Raw genomic sequence first — 17,071 nt, forward strand, 5'->3', positions numbered from 1 at the left:
TGCTCTGGCACCTTCACCCCCTTTCTGCTGATGAAAGCAATGCAAACAGCTTCTGCAAGTAATTAAAATGGCTCCGGCAAAGCCCAGCAGCTTCCATCTGCTGGTCTGCAGCGGCAGCGCAGGCAGAAAAGCCTCTGTCATGGTCTTTCCCCATGGCATCCTTCCTCTCTCAGGCCAAAGTCCTTCATGGCTGAAGACCATTTTACCTCAGGCTGGAGGACAACACTTGTGAGCCTCCAAGGCCCAAGACAGGGCTATCTCCAAAGCCGAGCTCTGCCTTCAGTGCGGCATCGCTGCTGTTACCTCCAGTCCTGGTGGTGGCCCCTTTCCTGTAGATGCTATCAGGTGGCTCAGCTGGCTGGAAAGCCAAGCTCTGCGGGACCAGTGATGTCCTCCAGTTCTTCGTATGCTGCACAGACGTCAACAGCCTCAGCCACGAGGAGATGTCGCAGATGGCTCCAGATCAGAGATTGCCAAAATTTCTGCCATCAGCAGATGCTGCTCCCCAGTGACCTCCAGGAAGCTGCAGCTCACGTAACGGTGGTGGGACTTCCCTGGCAAGCCCGCATGGAACCGCTCCATGGGATGGGGAGAAGGTCTGTATGCCCAGGGAGCAGCACGTGGACCAGCTCTGTAGAGCCCCAGCCCAGCTGCTGCACGTGGGACTGAATAAAAAATTGACTGGCCAAGCTGCTTAGTGATGGAGGCACTTGATACCACACCTCTGGAAGAGGTGGGTTTGGCTGGCAGGCGTACAGGTAGGCTAAACCAAGCCAGAAACATCACTGTGAGGGCAGAAAGAGTCGGGATATGCTGGAGAACAAGCAGGGAACACGCTGTTTGCACCCTGTCTTGCATTTCCTTATTGCACAGTGCCCCCTTTAATGAGTTTTGCTTACCTGCCAGGCTGGTATATCAGCAGACTGTCTTACAGCTCCAGAAATCTCTCTGATTTGCTATTCCCCTAACCACCCACTTGTTAAATTATTCCCCAACCCCACAAGAAGTGTGTCGAGACTTGGATGCAGCATTCCAATATCCCAAACAGGGAGCACAGAAGGACACAGGTGAAACGTAAGAGACTGCATAGGGGTCATTTAAAACCTGTAGGGACAAATTGTCGTGACTGGAAAGGCCCTTGCCATGTGCATTGAGACAAGCAGCCTGGAGTCAAGGCGCATTAATGAGCTGCACAGTACAGTGGGAAAGCCAGGAGGTGGCATCCAAGACCTGAGCACACGATAGCTGGACACATTTCTGAAGCAAGAGCTTAGCAGGAGGTTGCAGCTTGGGATGGCAAGGGGGCAAGCGGAACACACACCTGGATTTTGTCCTGCACCTTCCCCTTCCCCTTGGGAGGGGCGAAGTGTAGGCACTTAGACAAAGACACTTTGTATTATGTGAACAGAGGAACAGCTCACCTTTTTTTTTTTTTTCTTTTTTTTTCTCGTCAGCTATAGCATCTCCACCCAAAAAAAAAATCCACTGGATCTCAGTGGGCTTGCTGGGAGGCTCTCGGACAGGTGTAGCCCAGTCTGTCTGCAGTGCAACTGGCACCAGCACTGTCTGAGGTCGGGGGGGACCCCCAGAGGATGGAAAGCCCCCCTGGGTGCCTGTCCCAGGGACCAGCTTCTGGTATTCCTTGTGAAAATCAAAAGGCAGAAAACCACAGCAGCCTTATGTGATGACATGGCAATGGCACATTCAGCTCTTCATTAGGAACTGTGGTGTAGTGATCACAGAGTCCTCCACCCCACGGGCCTTTGGGGTCCCTTTTCCTGAAAAAGAGGAGGGAAAATGTCAGGGGTCCAACAGGGCTTGGCAGTGGGCAAAGTGGTCCATCTCTTTTTGCAAGTGAGGATGAGGAGATGGCGGGTGTTACCACCACCCTATGGCAGTGTTGGGGTGAGGCAGCAGATGGCACTAGGAGATCAGGAAGGACAGAGCAGGCCAGGATGCTTGGAGGAGCAGAAGCCACCTCTGGACTTGCAGCTCATGGACCCTAATGCTGCCGGGCAGGAGATCAAGAGGAAAGAATCGACTGCAGCAACCCAAGCCCCGGGCCAGAGAGAGCGTGGGAGCACCAGACCCTGATAGACTCCTAGAAGTGTCTGCAAATATATGCAAAAATGTCCTGCCCCCTTCATCCAGAGCACTCAAAACAGGAGAAATCCCAGCTTCTCTATGATGCAGATGAGTTGGGGTCTCCTGGATGTTTGTCCTGCTATGGGAATCCACAGCTCACCCTTCCCTCCATTTCCCACACCCTCCAGACATGGCAGACCGGGCACATGTTATCTGGTTGGCCTCATCCACTGGGCTTCATCTGGTGGGCTTCATCCCCTGAGCATCACTGTGACTGACACACTCTTGGTGTCCTCCTCCAGGTCACTGGAGTGACTGGGAACCCTCAAACTGGGAACCAAATCTCTGTGCTGCTCACCCAGGACGGGAATTTCAGCAGGCAAGGTGAGGATTTCAGCTTGGGCAAACATGTCAAAGCCAAATGGCACAGTCTTCCTCGTGCTTCCTTGGTGAGGTGGGTACCTGCTTCTTCTACAGGGGCTTCCCCTTCTCTGTCCAACTCCAGTGGTGGGCCAAGCTCATGCAGGACGTGCTGGAGTTTCTCAGGAGATTGTCCGGCCCCACCAAAAGGCAGCCAGGAGCTGATCTCATGGCGCCTACAGGACCAGTGCTGGGGAGTCGTGAGCCAGGCCTCAGGCCCACAGTTTTGGCCTTTTGGGTATTTCCAGCTGGGAAATTGTGGGTGCAGTGCTGGAAGTCCCCCTGAAAACGGCTTTTTCTGGCTGTTTTCCCAAGGCAGCAGGGGAAAAGCTGTGCCCATACATCTGCACCGTGGCTCTCGGTGGCACAGAGGTAGCCGTAGGGAAAGACGAAAGCAACGGGTGAGCTGAGAGAAGTTTTGGTGGAAAAACCTGGCCCTTGCAAATGTCTGGAAGAAGCCACTGAGCTGAGGGTGCCCACACGTGGCCCTGTATGAGGTGCCTGCTGGCGCCAGTGGCTCCAGCCCCTTCCTCCCAGCGCCTTGCACTGGGAACAGGCCCTGGTGCTGCCGACAGGCTGAGCCACAGGTGCCATCACTGGCCAAAGTCAACAGCAGCCAGCACCGCTTCCGCGTGCCTGGCTCCTTAAGGCAGCTAATGAGTTGATAGACGGCCTGATAAGCACATCCCTGTACTGCAGGAAGCTTTGTGGCTTCACCCACCTTCCTGCCAGCCTCTCACAGCCAGCGTTTTGGCTTTTAAGTCCCAGGCCTGACTGCCATGTGGAAATATGGCTTCTGTGCTGGAGGAATGCTTCCCGAAATGCCAGGGTTGGGCAGTCGGCAGCAGGACCTGGGTGAAAATGGCTCCTCAGGGGTGCTTGTCCTTTCCAAGATGCTGAAGCACGCAGCCCTCGTGGTGCCCAGGGGTTTGGAAAGCAGGCGTCACCTCCGGTGTCACCGCCGCATGGGGAAACGTGCCGAAGATCTCTGCTGCTCTGTCAGTGAGGCCAGACCACTCAACAAAACCCTTTGGTTTTCATCCTTGCTCTCGGATGAATCAAGGCCAGCCAGGGATGAAGGCTTCGCAGGTGGAGTGGCTGAGAGCTTTGGGCATGGAAAGCGCTGCCCTGCTGAATCGCCTGCCCAGAGCGAGTTTTTCACCCAGAAATGAATGCATTTATCAGGCTTACCACCACCCCCCCACACCCCATGGCTGAGTCTTTATGAGGATATTACTCTAGAAGAGCATCTCCAGTCCCAGGGGCTCATCTCTGCAAGAAAAGCGCTCCCGAGCAAATCACTGACCACGAGTTGTGACTCTGCTGTTCCTGAACCACTCCTTGCATTTGTGTCCTGAGCACATCAAAATGCTGACAAGGAGAAAGGGTAAAACTTGATTACATTTCAATTTAATACCCATGTTTTTGGATTACCCCTCTGGTGTAGGCACTTAGAGATGGGGATCAGTAAGGAAACATTGCTTTTCCAGGGAAACTGCCACCTGCAAGGACATTCCCTATTTTACAGAGGTGGTTTTGGGGTGGTCTGGGGAAACTGGGATGAACTATTTCTCTTTTGCAGATCAGCCCAGATGCAGCAGCATCTTTCTAAAACACAATCACTGCGTTTTTCAACAGCTGCATCTTAAAACGGCCATCTCTTGGCTTGAGCTGAGCGCTTGGACAGGGACTTTTCTTAAGGTCCAAAAACAAACAAACAAAAGGTTTACTTGGAAATCCCAGGGACCACTGGGCCTGTTGTCCTGGTTTCCTTTCTCAAAACAAAAGAAAATGAAACAAAATAAAAACAAAACAAAACAAACAAAAAAAAAACCCTTACCATTGTTAAAGATTGAAAGATAACAACTTCGGAAGTATTGAGTTCAGAAGATGGATATCCATCCTTTATTAAAAAGACAAAAGAAAGCTTATATCTGATAGACGTAAAAAACAAACAGACAAAAAACAGGTCATAGAAGCTTAAAACTATTTTAATACTGTGCTAAGGCTAAATAGTCTTTCTTAACATTTATCTTAAGTGTCTCTGTTCTATTTTAAATGTTTAGTTTTTACTTCTGATGGAGAAATCCTGTGGTTAGGGAAAAAACAAAACCCCTTGGGAAAGAAGGGGAATTTCCAGTTGGATATAAGGGAAAAAATTCACATTGAGAGTGATGGAGCTGCCTGACAGGGACAGGGAAGTGAAGTGGGATCTCCAACCTCGGAGACTTACAATGCATGCCTGGAGGAGGCCTTGGGCATCCTGCCTTGACTTGGAGCAAGAGTGTGGACCAAGCTCCCCGGAGATCCCTTCAGCCGTCAGACTTTCTCTGATTCCTGCACTGTATGGAGACATTGAAGGGGAGAAGGGATACATCTGGCTGAGCAGTTCTCTCTGGCCACGCTCCATAGGAAGTCATTTATCACTTAATACATGTGGATAAACTTTGTTTTAACAGATCTTTGCTCTAAAAAGTAAGTTTCTAGCTCAGAACAAAAAATACATATTGTTTTAGGGATTACATTTATCTTACCCTCTGAATGCAGCCAGCATTTTCCAGAGAATTTAAGCATTTCTTAGTGTTTAGGCACTTCTCATCACACATGCCCTTACAAAAGCACTACGTAAATGGAAAATGGAAGCTAACAGCTTTTTGAACCATCTATATTCTTAACAAATATTATTACACACATACATACACAAAGCTAAAGCCGGTAAGTGTCTTGGGTGTCTAAAACATTTTGTGGTTACGTGAAAGGCGATCTCCCAGAGGTATTTGTTTGTGTATCGGATCAGAGTAAAGCTGCGGAGCACTTAAGGATCTTGATCTAGAAAGTGGAAGCAAACACTGGTGACACTCACAGAAGATGGTGTTGAGTGAGGCTTGGAAAAAACAAGACAGGTTTTCTCACATTTCTGAGTGGGGATAGCCAAAACTATGGGGCTTTTGTTTCTGGGCAAAGTCCTAAGTGTGAATGTTAGATTGGAAGCATCTGCAGGGGTAGCTCCAAAGGACAGGGAGGAGATGGCCAAGGTCAAAGTCAAGATGAGAAGGGGAGACCTGGGCTGAGCTGCTGTGGACAAAACCATCCCCAGACACCACAACTAACATACACTAACACAACACAACTAATTTTTTATTTTTATTTTTTTATTTTTTTCAGCAGACTGTGGAAAACAGTATAGTTATAGCTATTTCCATTTCAATTCAGACTGTTCATGTCATTCCAGTGTAACCTTCTTGCACGAACAAGGCAGGATGCGAGGCAGTTTTGGGGCAGTTACAGAAGAAACCCAAGTGACAGAGGACTGCTAAGAACTAGAGAGGAACACCTTCTCCTGAGCTCGTGATGACGGGGAGGTACTAGGAGAGAAGATGCTGACTTCTAGTCAGCATCTAGTGGATCATGTGCTCTTGCTTGGACAAGAAGGTCCAAGGTCCACCAAACTTCTTCTCAGGAAGACTTACGTGGCTAGGGAAAAGTGCACCTTGATCTCCAGCATCAGAACATGCTGCTGTGTCTGTTTTCCTCCCGTGGACTTTGGACAGATTCCCAAATGCCCTCTGCCTGTCATTCACATCCCACCCTTTTACTCTTTTCCTGGGCTCTCCCACTGCTGTGGGTATTTCTGGTCACTATGTAAATGCGTATCAGCTCTTTGTGGGCAAAAATGATGTCGGCTGTTTTAAATCATTTTGAAAATATTTTTTTAGGAAACTGTGCATATAGACTTAATACCAGCATCGATGCATGTGTGACTGGGACCATTGGGAGCAAAGCCTGGGCTAAAGAACAAAGAAGCGTTGTGCAGGAAAACATGTATTTTGGTAGATAAATGCTACATGGGCCATTTGTTTCAAAATAATGTCATTAAAAATAACCCTGTAAGAAGATGACTATAGAAAAATAAAAGCAAATGCACAGAATGCATTTTCCTCATTTTCAGGACTAAACAGCCTCTCTGTGCCATTATGTGTATAAATCAAATTTCTCCTAATAATTGCACAAAGACCTCCAGCAGAGAGGATAAGCCGAGCTGGTGAGTCAGGCACATTGCACAGGACAGAGGTCATGCTCGACTCACCCAGAAGTGGCCTCTCTAGATATTTTCCAGTGTGAAAAAATCACAAAACTGAAGGACTGGGTTTCATTTGCCCCAGTGGAGCACTTTCAGAGTGCTGCAAGCAATTCAGTATGTCTCTGTGACTCGTGCTCTCTCAGAGGTACCTGGGCCTTTGCTCTCCTCGCTCCTTGCTTGCCCCCATGACAGCCCCTCCTGGGCAAGGCTCAAGCACCACAATGCTCATCTCACTGCCAACAGTGGCAACCTGCAGGAGCAGGAGGAGTTGGGACCTGATGGGTGGTGATGGAGGTATTTGTTAAGTCGGTGCTGCCTTGCTGGCGAGGTGTCTCAAAGCAGCCTCTCCTTTCCAGTCTGATGGAAACAACAGGCAACTTGGTGCAGCTCACAGTAACAAACAAACAACAACCAAAAACCAACACAAAACCTCTGCTGTCTTCTTGGAGAGGGTGGCTCCTCCACCCGTGGAGCCACACCGTGCCTTTCTCTTCGAGTCATCTTTGCCCACAGCCAGACCAGGTTCTTCTTCTCTTCCTCAGATGAAGTATTTTGGACTATCCCAGCAGTAGGGGAAGGCTCTGGGCTTTTTCCCAGCTCTGATATCTCATTTTCTTCCAACCCTTTGCATCCTGAGATCCCCCCTGGCCTTGCTCCTCCAAAACTGCATGGCTGCCCTTCCCCATGGGCTGTTTGCCAGCTAGGAAGGACAATTCTGGACACATCCATGTCAACGGGGACTTTGCCTCACAGAGCTGCACCTGTACTGGTGGGACAGGAGATACCATGGGTGTCAGCAGTGCTCCAGGCTGGGCCTGGGACATGGGGTCTCCATGCATGCCGAGCAGACAAATCCTGCAGGACTTTGTGCTGGAGAAGTTTCTACAGCAAACTCAGATTGTTAAGTAGAGAATTAGCCCTCAGGCTCAGGCAAGAAACATCTGTGTATTAAAACTTCTGCTAAAGTCCTAGACAGAAGCACAGCTTGTCCTACTGCATGCCAGGTCCCATAGTAACAAATGTCAGTGAAATCCTCATTATTGTCCTGGTGCGGTCTTCTCCCATCCCTCAGCTGGTGATGGGTATGCAGGGATCCTGACCAAATGGGTTCCTGGCAGGAAGGTTAGAAAACAACTTTTTCTACATTAGAAAAAAAAATGCAAGCTGCAATTCTGTCAGAGGCTCACTGCAGGTTTGTAAAGCTAATTGCCAAAAGCCCTGTGTAGAAGGAGCCATTGCCAAGATCAAGAAGGATCCAAAGCAGGATAGCTGAATCCAAGGCACGCAATCATTTTCACTGAGATTTTAATTCTACTGTACTCAAGTCTAAAACGACATATTTTTTTTATCACCAATATTCATCTCTAAGAACCCCAAAGCACACTGGATTATGGCCAGAGATGGTTTTCTGCCCCTCTGTGTGGCTAACATTGTGAGAATACAGAAATAACAGATCTAGGGAAGGAGACGCATGGCCTTGCCAAAACAGGATGGCAATGCAAACTGTGGGCAAGAGCTGCAGTGCTCTGTTGAGTTTGTTCCGAGGAGTAAGCAGTGAGCAGGTAAACAAGGACACAGGCCTGGTGTTCAATTACGAAAGAGCTTCTCTAATAAGACGAGCAGCTTCCAGCTCAGTCAGTGCTTTAGTAGACAAGAAAATACAGGAGTGAGTCAATCCTGAAATCTCTTAATGTGTAACCCAACTGCTATGCTGGAAAGATGAAGGGGATGAGCAGGTCATACGTGGCCTCTTAAAGACCAAGCAGTTACCGGCAGTCTGCAAGTTAGGGCCAGACTTGACATCTTCCTGGCCACTTTCCATCTTAGCCCAGGAATGTAAAAGGTGGCCATCTGCCAAGGGTTAAAAGAGCAGCCTCCATACTGTGTCACCAATCCACCAAACAAGTTTGATGCAGCCTTTGCAGGGTTTCTCAAGCACCATCCTGTTTCTTTCTAGGCTCTGGGCTTCTACTTCTTGCTGGGGCATGTTGCAGGCGAGTCAGCCAAACCTTTACGGTGGATCTCAGAGTTCCCAACACACCATGAAGACATATCATGGCATAGCAAACCCAGCTATAAACTGGAAGAGATCATTCTTCAACTAAAGGGAATCAAAGTAGTAAGGCTGGAATCAAAAAATAAGAGGTTTATAAGAAATGTCCTCCTTGCAGTTGACCTTGCCTCCAGACTTGGGTTTAGTGAGCTCCATGGCTTTGAGTCCAGCTCTGCGTGGAGCCACCAGTCCTTTCCCATCGCCCTGATGCCTGCTCCCTGATCTTCCTTGCAGCTGCTTCTGGAGGTGCAGCTTCCCAGATCCTTATTGTGGTTATTGGTTCCGGGCTTTCTCCCCAGACAGGCTTAACTGCTCCCTGGGGAAGGAGCCAACCAGTCACTGCTTTCCAAAAGGAACATGATGTGCAAAATTAGAAGAAGCAAATCACACAATGCTAAGAGTTGTCTGGGGGAAGCCTTGCAGATAGGCTCTTGGACTGGTCTCCAGGGCAAGCTTCGGCATAGGATGCATCACATGAGCAGGTCAGTTCAGCTATGCAGAGGAGTCGCAGCCTATGGGTATCTTCTGCCACTGGGAGAAGTTGGTAGCCCACACGCTGAAAAAAGCTGAGCATTCATCAGAGCTACCTCTATTCCAGCTGGCAGCCTGACATCTTCTCTGGCTTGTGGCTCCCTACGTTGGGACAGCTCTTGCTTTAATGTCCTGGCATGCATGGTTTTCCCCCTCAGCTCAACTCAAACTGTTTTTCCATGCTCAGCCTCCTCCTTCAGCACTTGCTCTTCCAGCACTTGCTCTTCCACTGCATTTCTCAAGGAATGCCATTTGTATGTGAACTGTGGGCTGTTCTCACCAAGCCCAGCTCACCTTTCCAACCACACCCAGCTTTTAGTTATTTGGCCCAAAAAGGATGCTCCAGATCATACCAGCTTCTCACAGTGTGAGGGTGAGTATGCAAGTCCCACATACCTATCATAAAAGTAATGCGTAGTCTCTGGCACCTCCTAATACAAACACCTCAGAAAAAAAGCCAACAGTAAATGGAAAAATATGTAGCAAGGCCAGTATGTGAGAGATCAGCAGCTTCACACCTCCAAAAGTGTCCAGAGAAAAATGTGGGAACACCAAGAACATCAGAATATCTGGCCAAGGTAGTTTCCATAAGCTGGAGGTACTACAAGACTTTCTGAAGTCACGCTGTGGAACAATACTTGGATGGGGAAAATTTAATCATCGATCCCTACAGACTGGTAGAGAGCCACTCAGGACTGAGACAGTAGAGTAGCAAAAAAGAGATGCAGAGATCTGGGACTCCCCATGTCTTGCAGAGGAGACAGGGAACATGCCCCATACCTGTAGGTGACAGGACCAGGAGGAACCAAAAGAGAAGCCAAGGGAGAACTCTGGCAGGAGTGGGAAATGAGGCAGTGGGTGACTGCAGAGATATATTTTCACTTTGGGTGTTACCTTTGAGGGCAAGGGACAGGGCTGTATGCGACTCTCCACAAGACTGCAAAGGGGCAAGAGGGTTGAGAGGAAGGAGAGGAGGGGGACTTGCAGGAAAAGAGGAGGTTCCCTAGAAGGACATTTGGCATCGTCTGGAAAGGGGAAATACTTCCCAAGGGTGAGGTCTGGAAGGGTGGGATGATATGCCAGGGACAGGATGGGAATGCCATTTAGCAGTATACAAGAGAGGGACTGAATGGGAACTGTGTTTCCCTTGTGGCTGAATATTTCAGAGTGGACAGTGCTTTGTGACCTCCCTGGGCTGCTCTTCCCCCTTGGCAGAGGTACTCCTTGAGTCCTTGGCAGTCCTGACAGCAATCAGGAACTGCATCTGCTGTTAGAAGATCAACAGTCTTTGGGAAGGAGATTATTGGTCCCCAATCTCTGCTGCTGTCATCAGTAAGAGAGGTTCCCTGAGTCCTTCTGATGCTTCAGGAGCTGGACTTCTGTGCAACAATCAGGCGGACTTTAGGTGTCGCCGGGGTTTGTCCCGTGTTTGCAGGGCTCCTGCTGTCTGGGGAGATTTTTACGTCAGTGGCATCCTACCCTGCCCAAGAGCAATCTCCCCTGGACCCAGGAGGCATTCAGGAGCCCTCTGGGCCCCAACACTGGGCACATTCCAAGTCCCTGCTCCTGGGGACATTCACAGCATGGACCACTTGTGTCCATCTCATCTGCTTATGGTGCAGAGTTGTTTCTTTCCTCAGCATCTTTCCCCTGGACATTTACCCAAATACTCTAAATTGTTTTTGTTGAAATCTCAACCTATTTTGACCATATGGACTGTTAACACTGTCTGGGGACCAAGACGGGGAAATTCCACTGGGGCCAACACTTCTCCTCCTACTCATACTGGTCTCAGAAACTGGGTCCACATGACAGATTAGAAATGAGAGCTTCACCTCCTAAGAAGAGGAAGTTATTCAGGCCCCTGTGTGATCCAGAATTCATTTCTAGCCCTGGGTGGTTGAATTCATTGTAAACAGGTCACCTTGTTTAACAAGAAGTAATGTCAACATTTATTTTTTTTCTAACTTCCCAAACAAACCTTGAGCGGTAGGTCAATAACCTGGTACCTAGCTTCCTTGCTGCACTTGGTGTTTTTGTTTCCCTCTGTTTCCTCATCTGTTGAGGGAGTGCGGTTTATGACTCATTTCACCACACTTAGATATTTGAGATGTGTTTAAAGACGTGATGTTTTTATGGCATCCCTTTGCACTGCTGGTGTTGTACTTCACTGTGGATGGTGCAGGCATGGATGAGATATGACTACAAAGCAAAGCAAACAACTGCCTCCAGCCTGCTGCTGCTAGTGCTAAAAAAGCCCAGGCTCTTCCAGGATACATGCTGTGGGGAATGACCTGGCACGAGGAAGAGACAAAGTGCAAAATCTGATACCAACCACAGCCTACTTTGGGGTATTGATCCCTGCTGAGAAGCAGCTCGATTTTCCGTGTAGCCTGGTTCCTGTGTGGAGAATGTGGTAACTTCCTTATGCGTTATCCAAGCTCTGCTGCTGCTCCTCACCACCCTCCCTGTCTCCAGCACATGGTCCAGCATTCCCTGTCTGCCTCCAAGCCTTCTTCTAGCTATTCCTTCTCCAGTCATCAGTCCACAGCTCTCACCAAGCCCTGCTTGTTTTGTGGTCTGTTATCCCATGTCCCTCCTCCACCTGCAGGGAACTTTCTGCTCTTTCATCCAGTCCCGCAGGTACGAAACAGCTCCTCCCAAACTGGCCACATCTCTCTTGCATGGATCTATCTATCAGTGCCCAGCTTCCCATGAGGACTTAATGGTGATTTCCAGGCTGTGCCACTAGCCTGGAAAAAGCTCTGATAAGCATCCAAGCAGCTTCTCTGTTCTTCCGTCATCAAAGGACATGGCTCTTTCTTATGGAAAAAGATGGTGACATCCAAACAGCCCCAAATTTAGGCTGTTGACTCTATTGCTGAACTGTGCTTTGTAGTCATATGTGCCAAGCTGTTTCTCTGTGGGTGAATGCAAGTACCACATGGCTGGGTCTTAAACCATTCTGGTATTAATGGTGTGTGAAGAGAAGCAGAAGAAACTGAAGAAAGGCAAAGAGATGAGCACGATAATCATGCTTATACAGGCAGGTAGCTTCAGGGCCGTACACAAAGAAAGGGATGCCACAATAGAGGGGAGGTAATGTTACTGACTGCTTGACTTTGCCTGCGTTCATGGAATCAGGATCCAGCAGAGGATCACTAATATGGCTGAGGCTGGAGAACATGGTATATGAGGAGATGCTGCAGCAGCTGGGCATGTCTCACCTGGAAAAAGAAAGTTTCTGGGGAATGCAGTTGCTGCCTTCAGTTACCTATAGAGAAGACAGAACCAGACTTTTCTCAGAGGTGCCCAGAGAAAGGACAAGAGACAACTGCTCAAATGGCAGTAGGGACATTCTGGTTGGACATAAGGAAAAAACTGTCACCATGTGTGGTGCAGCTGTGGGACAAGCCCAAAGATTTGGAAGGAGATCGCAACCCATGAGGACATCTCCAGCCAAACTGGAGAAGGCCCCGATCAACCTGATGTAGCTTTGAAGTTAACCCTGCCTTTTCCAGGAGACCCCTGCTGGGTCCTTCTAGGTTACATCTCTCTGCGATTGTATGATGACAAACTTTGATAACTGCATTTGTTTGCCCCACTTATCTCATCTTAATTTGACGAGTAAAGCTCCTGTGGGGCCAGAAAGGATTAGGTAACTAGATTTTATTTTGTTGTTTTGATGTGTTCTGTATTAGAGAGGCCACTGCTCATAGGGCATTAAAAACTTGACTGCTGGTGTCTCCTGCTCACCTTTGCAGGGTTAATACTGAAATTGAATTCAGGCAGGACATTCAGTAGGGCTGTAGCATGTGGATGATTGTGGATTAAACATTACCGGTTAATCCAGACGACTCTCCTGGATGAAGACACTTGCTGCACAATTGTCACATCTGGGCAGCTGGCTTGGACCAACCTCCCATGCTTAGCTCTCATGCACGGTAGAGAGGTGGGGAGGCAAGTTGCTAGAAGAGATTTGGCAGTGTCTTTTGTGAAAACTGGATGTAAAGTCAGTAAAATTGTACTTCAGAAAAAAAGAAAAAAAAAAGACAGGAGCAGGGAGTCACAGGAAAACTGATAACAGAATGTTGCTATTGCATGGGCATGCTATGCTGGGCTTGACCTGACTTTGGTGTGACAATGTCAGACTTAGAAATGCACTAGCAAACAAATCTTGCTGCTTGTAAAGCTATTTTATGACTGCAGACACCTGGGAGAAAAGTTTGCCCTTTAAGCTTCCGGGAGCAGGACCAGCCCGGGGCTCTCTGCTCCCAATAGCCTTGGGTTCAAACCCTTCTCTACATGTACTTGAGACAGTGCTTCAACCACTAGGTACTTACATAAATGTAGAGAGATTTGCCACCATCCAATGGCTTAGGAAATCTGGCTGAAGAGGGGTGTTTCTAGGCAAGTGAAGTAGGAGTTGGTCACAGAGTAAAGCAGAGCCTTTCTGGGTTGAAGCCCTGGCCTTGGATCACTAAATGCCACCAAATTGTCTTGGGTGACTACTGGGCGGTTTGCTCCTGCCTTTGAGACAAAAGCTACAGCCACCTCTGCCAGAACAGGAGAAAGTGCATGCCCTTCATGCTCCTGAAAGGCTGCCACAAGCTCTCCAAATAACTGTCTCACAATGAGATTGCAAATGATTGTCTGATCATTACAGTACAGGAAAAAAAAAAAAGTGAAAAAAAAAAGGTTAAACATTAATTGATGGGAGGATCTGAGGTGTGATGTTCTGTAAGTGTGGATAAGGAAGTGAGCAGATGACGATCAATTCCAATGAAATCATAATTACAAACTATGCAAATAACTGTATGTTTAGGAGATTTCTAATTGATTGAATCACAGCATCCATGGAAAAGGCAGAGTGAGTGATGGCACATACACACAACAATAGGTGAAGGTCTTGAATCAGAGCAGAATGATGCTGCAAAAATTGATAACCAGCAGCCACAAAGTCTCCCAGGATGGGTCTTCTCTTGTCATTACCCAGCTATCTGGGCAGTTAAAAATGTTGTATCTCCCTATATTCCTCTATCTGTCTTCCTGATGGAGCATCTTGTGAAGTGCTAGGAGGACAAGGAGCAGAAGCAAACTCTGTGGAGCCCTCAAAACCCAAATAGAGGAAAGGAATTGCTTTGGAGTGTGTGGTTGTGGGTGCGTAAATATTTTAAAGTAAGGAATGCTGGTAGATATTTTGAGCTCCAGCCCTGTTTGCATGTTTGGCAACAGAGGATCACATTTTTGGAAGAAATCCTCTTGAGATAAAACTATGAGGGCTTGATGATGACTTTATGGCTGAGAAGTAGTCATGGAATTTCCTTTCTTCAGGAGAGAGAACTTCCTACTGTGTTTTTTGACTGATTTCTAACTGTTGACAAAGGTGCTGGTAGATCTGAACAAGTGTTTTAGCATTTTCTGCTTAAATTCAGAAGAAAACTTTTGCTCCAGTTTGTCAGAAATAGAATTGTTATGCTGGGATGTGCAAGAAGCCACAGAGAAACCCTGTTGAGCATGACAGTACTTCCTAGGGAAGGGAAACATGCTATTTTCTGAGGGAAATAAGAGGGGAAATAGAATTAGATAGCTCCAACATAGGTCTTGCTTGAGCTATGCATGGAAATGGAAAGCTTACAGAGGTAGAGAAATTGGCTACAGGGAATTCAGCCGTGAATTCAAGCCATGCTTTGGAGCAGGCAGAGGCTTGCACTGAAAGTCGAAGCTCACAGAAGGTATTTGGCTGCTCCACACAAGGCCCCCAAGCCAACAAGAGAGAGACCCAAGGCTGCCCCATCATTTGGGACAGCTGCAGGAGCTACCTCCTACCTACTGCAGGGAGCCTGGGGTCCGAGGAACTGTCCTCATCCTCAGTGTGGAGAACCAGCGGGTGTGCAACCTGTAATGCTGCTCTTTGCTTCCTCTTGCTCAGTCACTGGGCGTCTTCCTCCAAGACCTGTGAATGAGTCCCCTGAGCCCATGCCACCACTCTCCACATCTGAAATGGTCCAGGAGTGTTTCATAACTTGCAAACAAGGAAAATGCTGATATTGACTGATATAAGTGAACAGAGTTACAGTCACGTCAACGAAGCACTTATCTTCTCACCAAACAGGGCAACAATGATTCTGACTATTTAGGTAAACATATTTCCGTTAAGCTAATACAAAATGAAGCTGTTCTGTCAATAAGGATTGTTTTGCAAGGTCAATTTACGATTAAAATATGACCTTTGTAGCACCACTAATGTGCGCTTGAGGGAAATATGTATGACCTCTGCGGTTAGAAAAAGTTGGATGCCCATATGCTTCCATGAAAAAGAAACAAATGTGCAACTAAGTCCTAAGTATGTTTTGTTTACAGCTTTCTTTGGTTGGCAGTCAAAAGACCTTGCCAGGTAGTTATGAAGGCAAACAAAGAGAAATAGGCCATGGCAAGAGCTTCAAAACTTCTTTTAAAACAGGATGCCTGAGGACTTTATTGAAGCTGGCAAAGTCCTTATGATCTTAAAGCAAGAGCAGACTCAGTCTGCATGCTGGACCTACCTGCCAGGCAGCAAATACTGGCAGAGAAAATATGGAAAATGTGAAGTGCACCTGATCCAGAAGGAGAGTGGCAAAGAGAAGGGGAGGAAATCAAAGACCCGGTGCTGACAGCCATGGCAGAGGGGGGCAGAAAAGCTGAAGGGACCAGTTCTCCTGCCTCAACAAAAAGGTGCTTGTCTGCCCAAATGCTGGCAAGGATCCACCTTCCTCCACATCTTGCTGCAGGGCAGGGAGCAGAGGCTGTCTGGCCACGTGGCCGTGTTGGCTGAGGGTATCACTACACTTTGAGAAGAGCCAGCACCACCAGTTCCTCCTGGAAGAGGAGAAGATGGCACTGAAGAACTTTAAATCTGCTGGGCTCTTCAAAGCATCCCCTGGTGCGCAAAAGCACATTTAAAGCAGCAGAAAAGTCACTTCTGCAGTACGGCTTGGTCACTTGGTGACTGAAAGACACTTTTTTTAGCTTCAGAATGCACCTGCCATCAGCCTGGCCTGTCGCTCTGGGCTATTTGTTACACACAGAGGAAATCTTGGTGTGCGCTGCAAAATGCAAGGAGCCACAGCTGCTATTGCAAGGGGGCTCTGAGAAATGGGAGTGGTTTCAAACAGAGAAATTATCCGGGACAAACATCGAGCCTGTGAGAAATTTCCTGTGACAAAAGGAGGGATTAGGCTGCATGGAAATCGCCAGCTTCATAGGCATCCCTGGTCATGCTTGATTCTGGACAACTCTGCTTATTCAGGGTTTTATTTGAAAATCAGCAGTTTTCTCTGCAAAGCGTAGTTTGGAGGCTAACAGCACTACGTCCCACAAAGGGGAGCCATGAGCTGGTGCCTCAAAAAACCGAGCGTGTTCAGGAGGAGATGGCCTCTCACCGTCTTTCTGCAATTTGCAGAAATGTAAATACTCTGGCTTGTTCCACTGAGGACTCAGCAGGAGCTGTATTGGTGTGTAAACACTGAGTAACACATTTCATCACGACTTCCCTCGTACACACACTCCTGCCCTCGTTATAACCACAGGGACTGCTCATGGCCACTAATTACACGCTGACTATTACTCTCATAAACATTGCCGTGAATGACTGATACAGCTGACCCTCATATGAAGACAAGAAACATTATCAGCCCTGGTCTGCCTTCAAGGTCATATGCAGTTACAAAAACCAAAGCAAGTTCATAGATACTCCCATTCGTGTAAACAAGCAAATACAGCAGGAAAATGTAGTAACATTAGAAGTTCAAGCTATTTTTAAATGGACCTGTCAACTGTTCCATCACACATCCTGAGCATTTTTTATTATTATTATTTTTCCAAGGAAGTGCCAGCTCAAAAAGCTTTTGCTTCAGGCTGCT

This window comes from Cygnus olor, chromosome 11, assembly GCF_009769625.2.
Source record: "Cygnus olor isolate bCygOlo1 chromosome 11, bCygOlo1.pri.v2, whole genome shotgun sequence".
NCBI lineage: Eukaryota > Metazoa > Chordata > Aves > Anseriformes > Anatidae > Cygnus > Cygnus olor.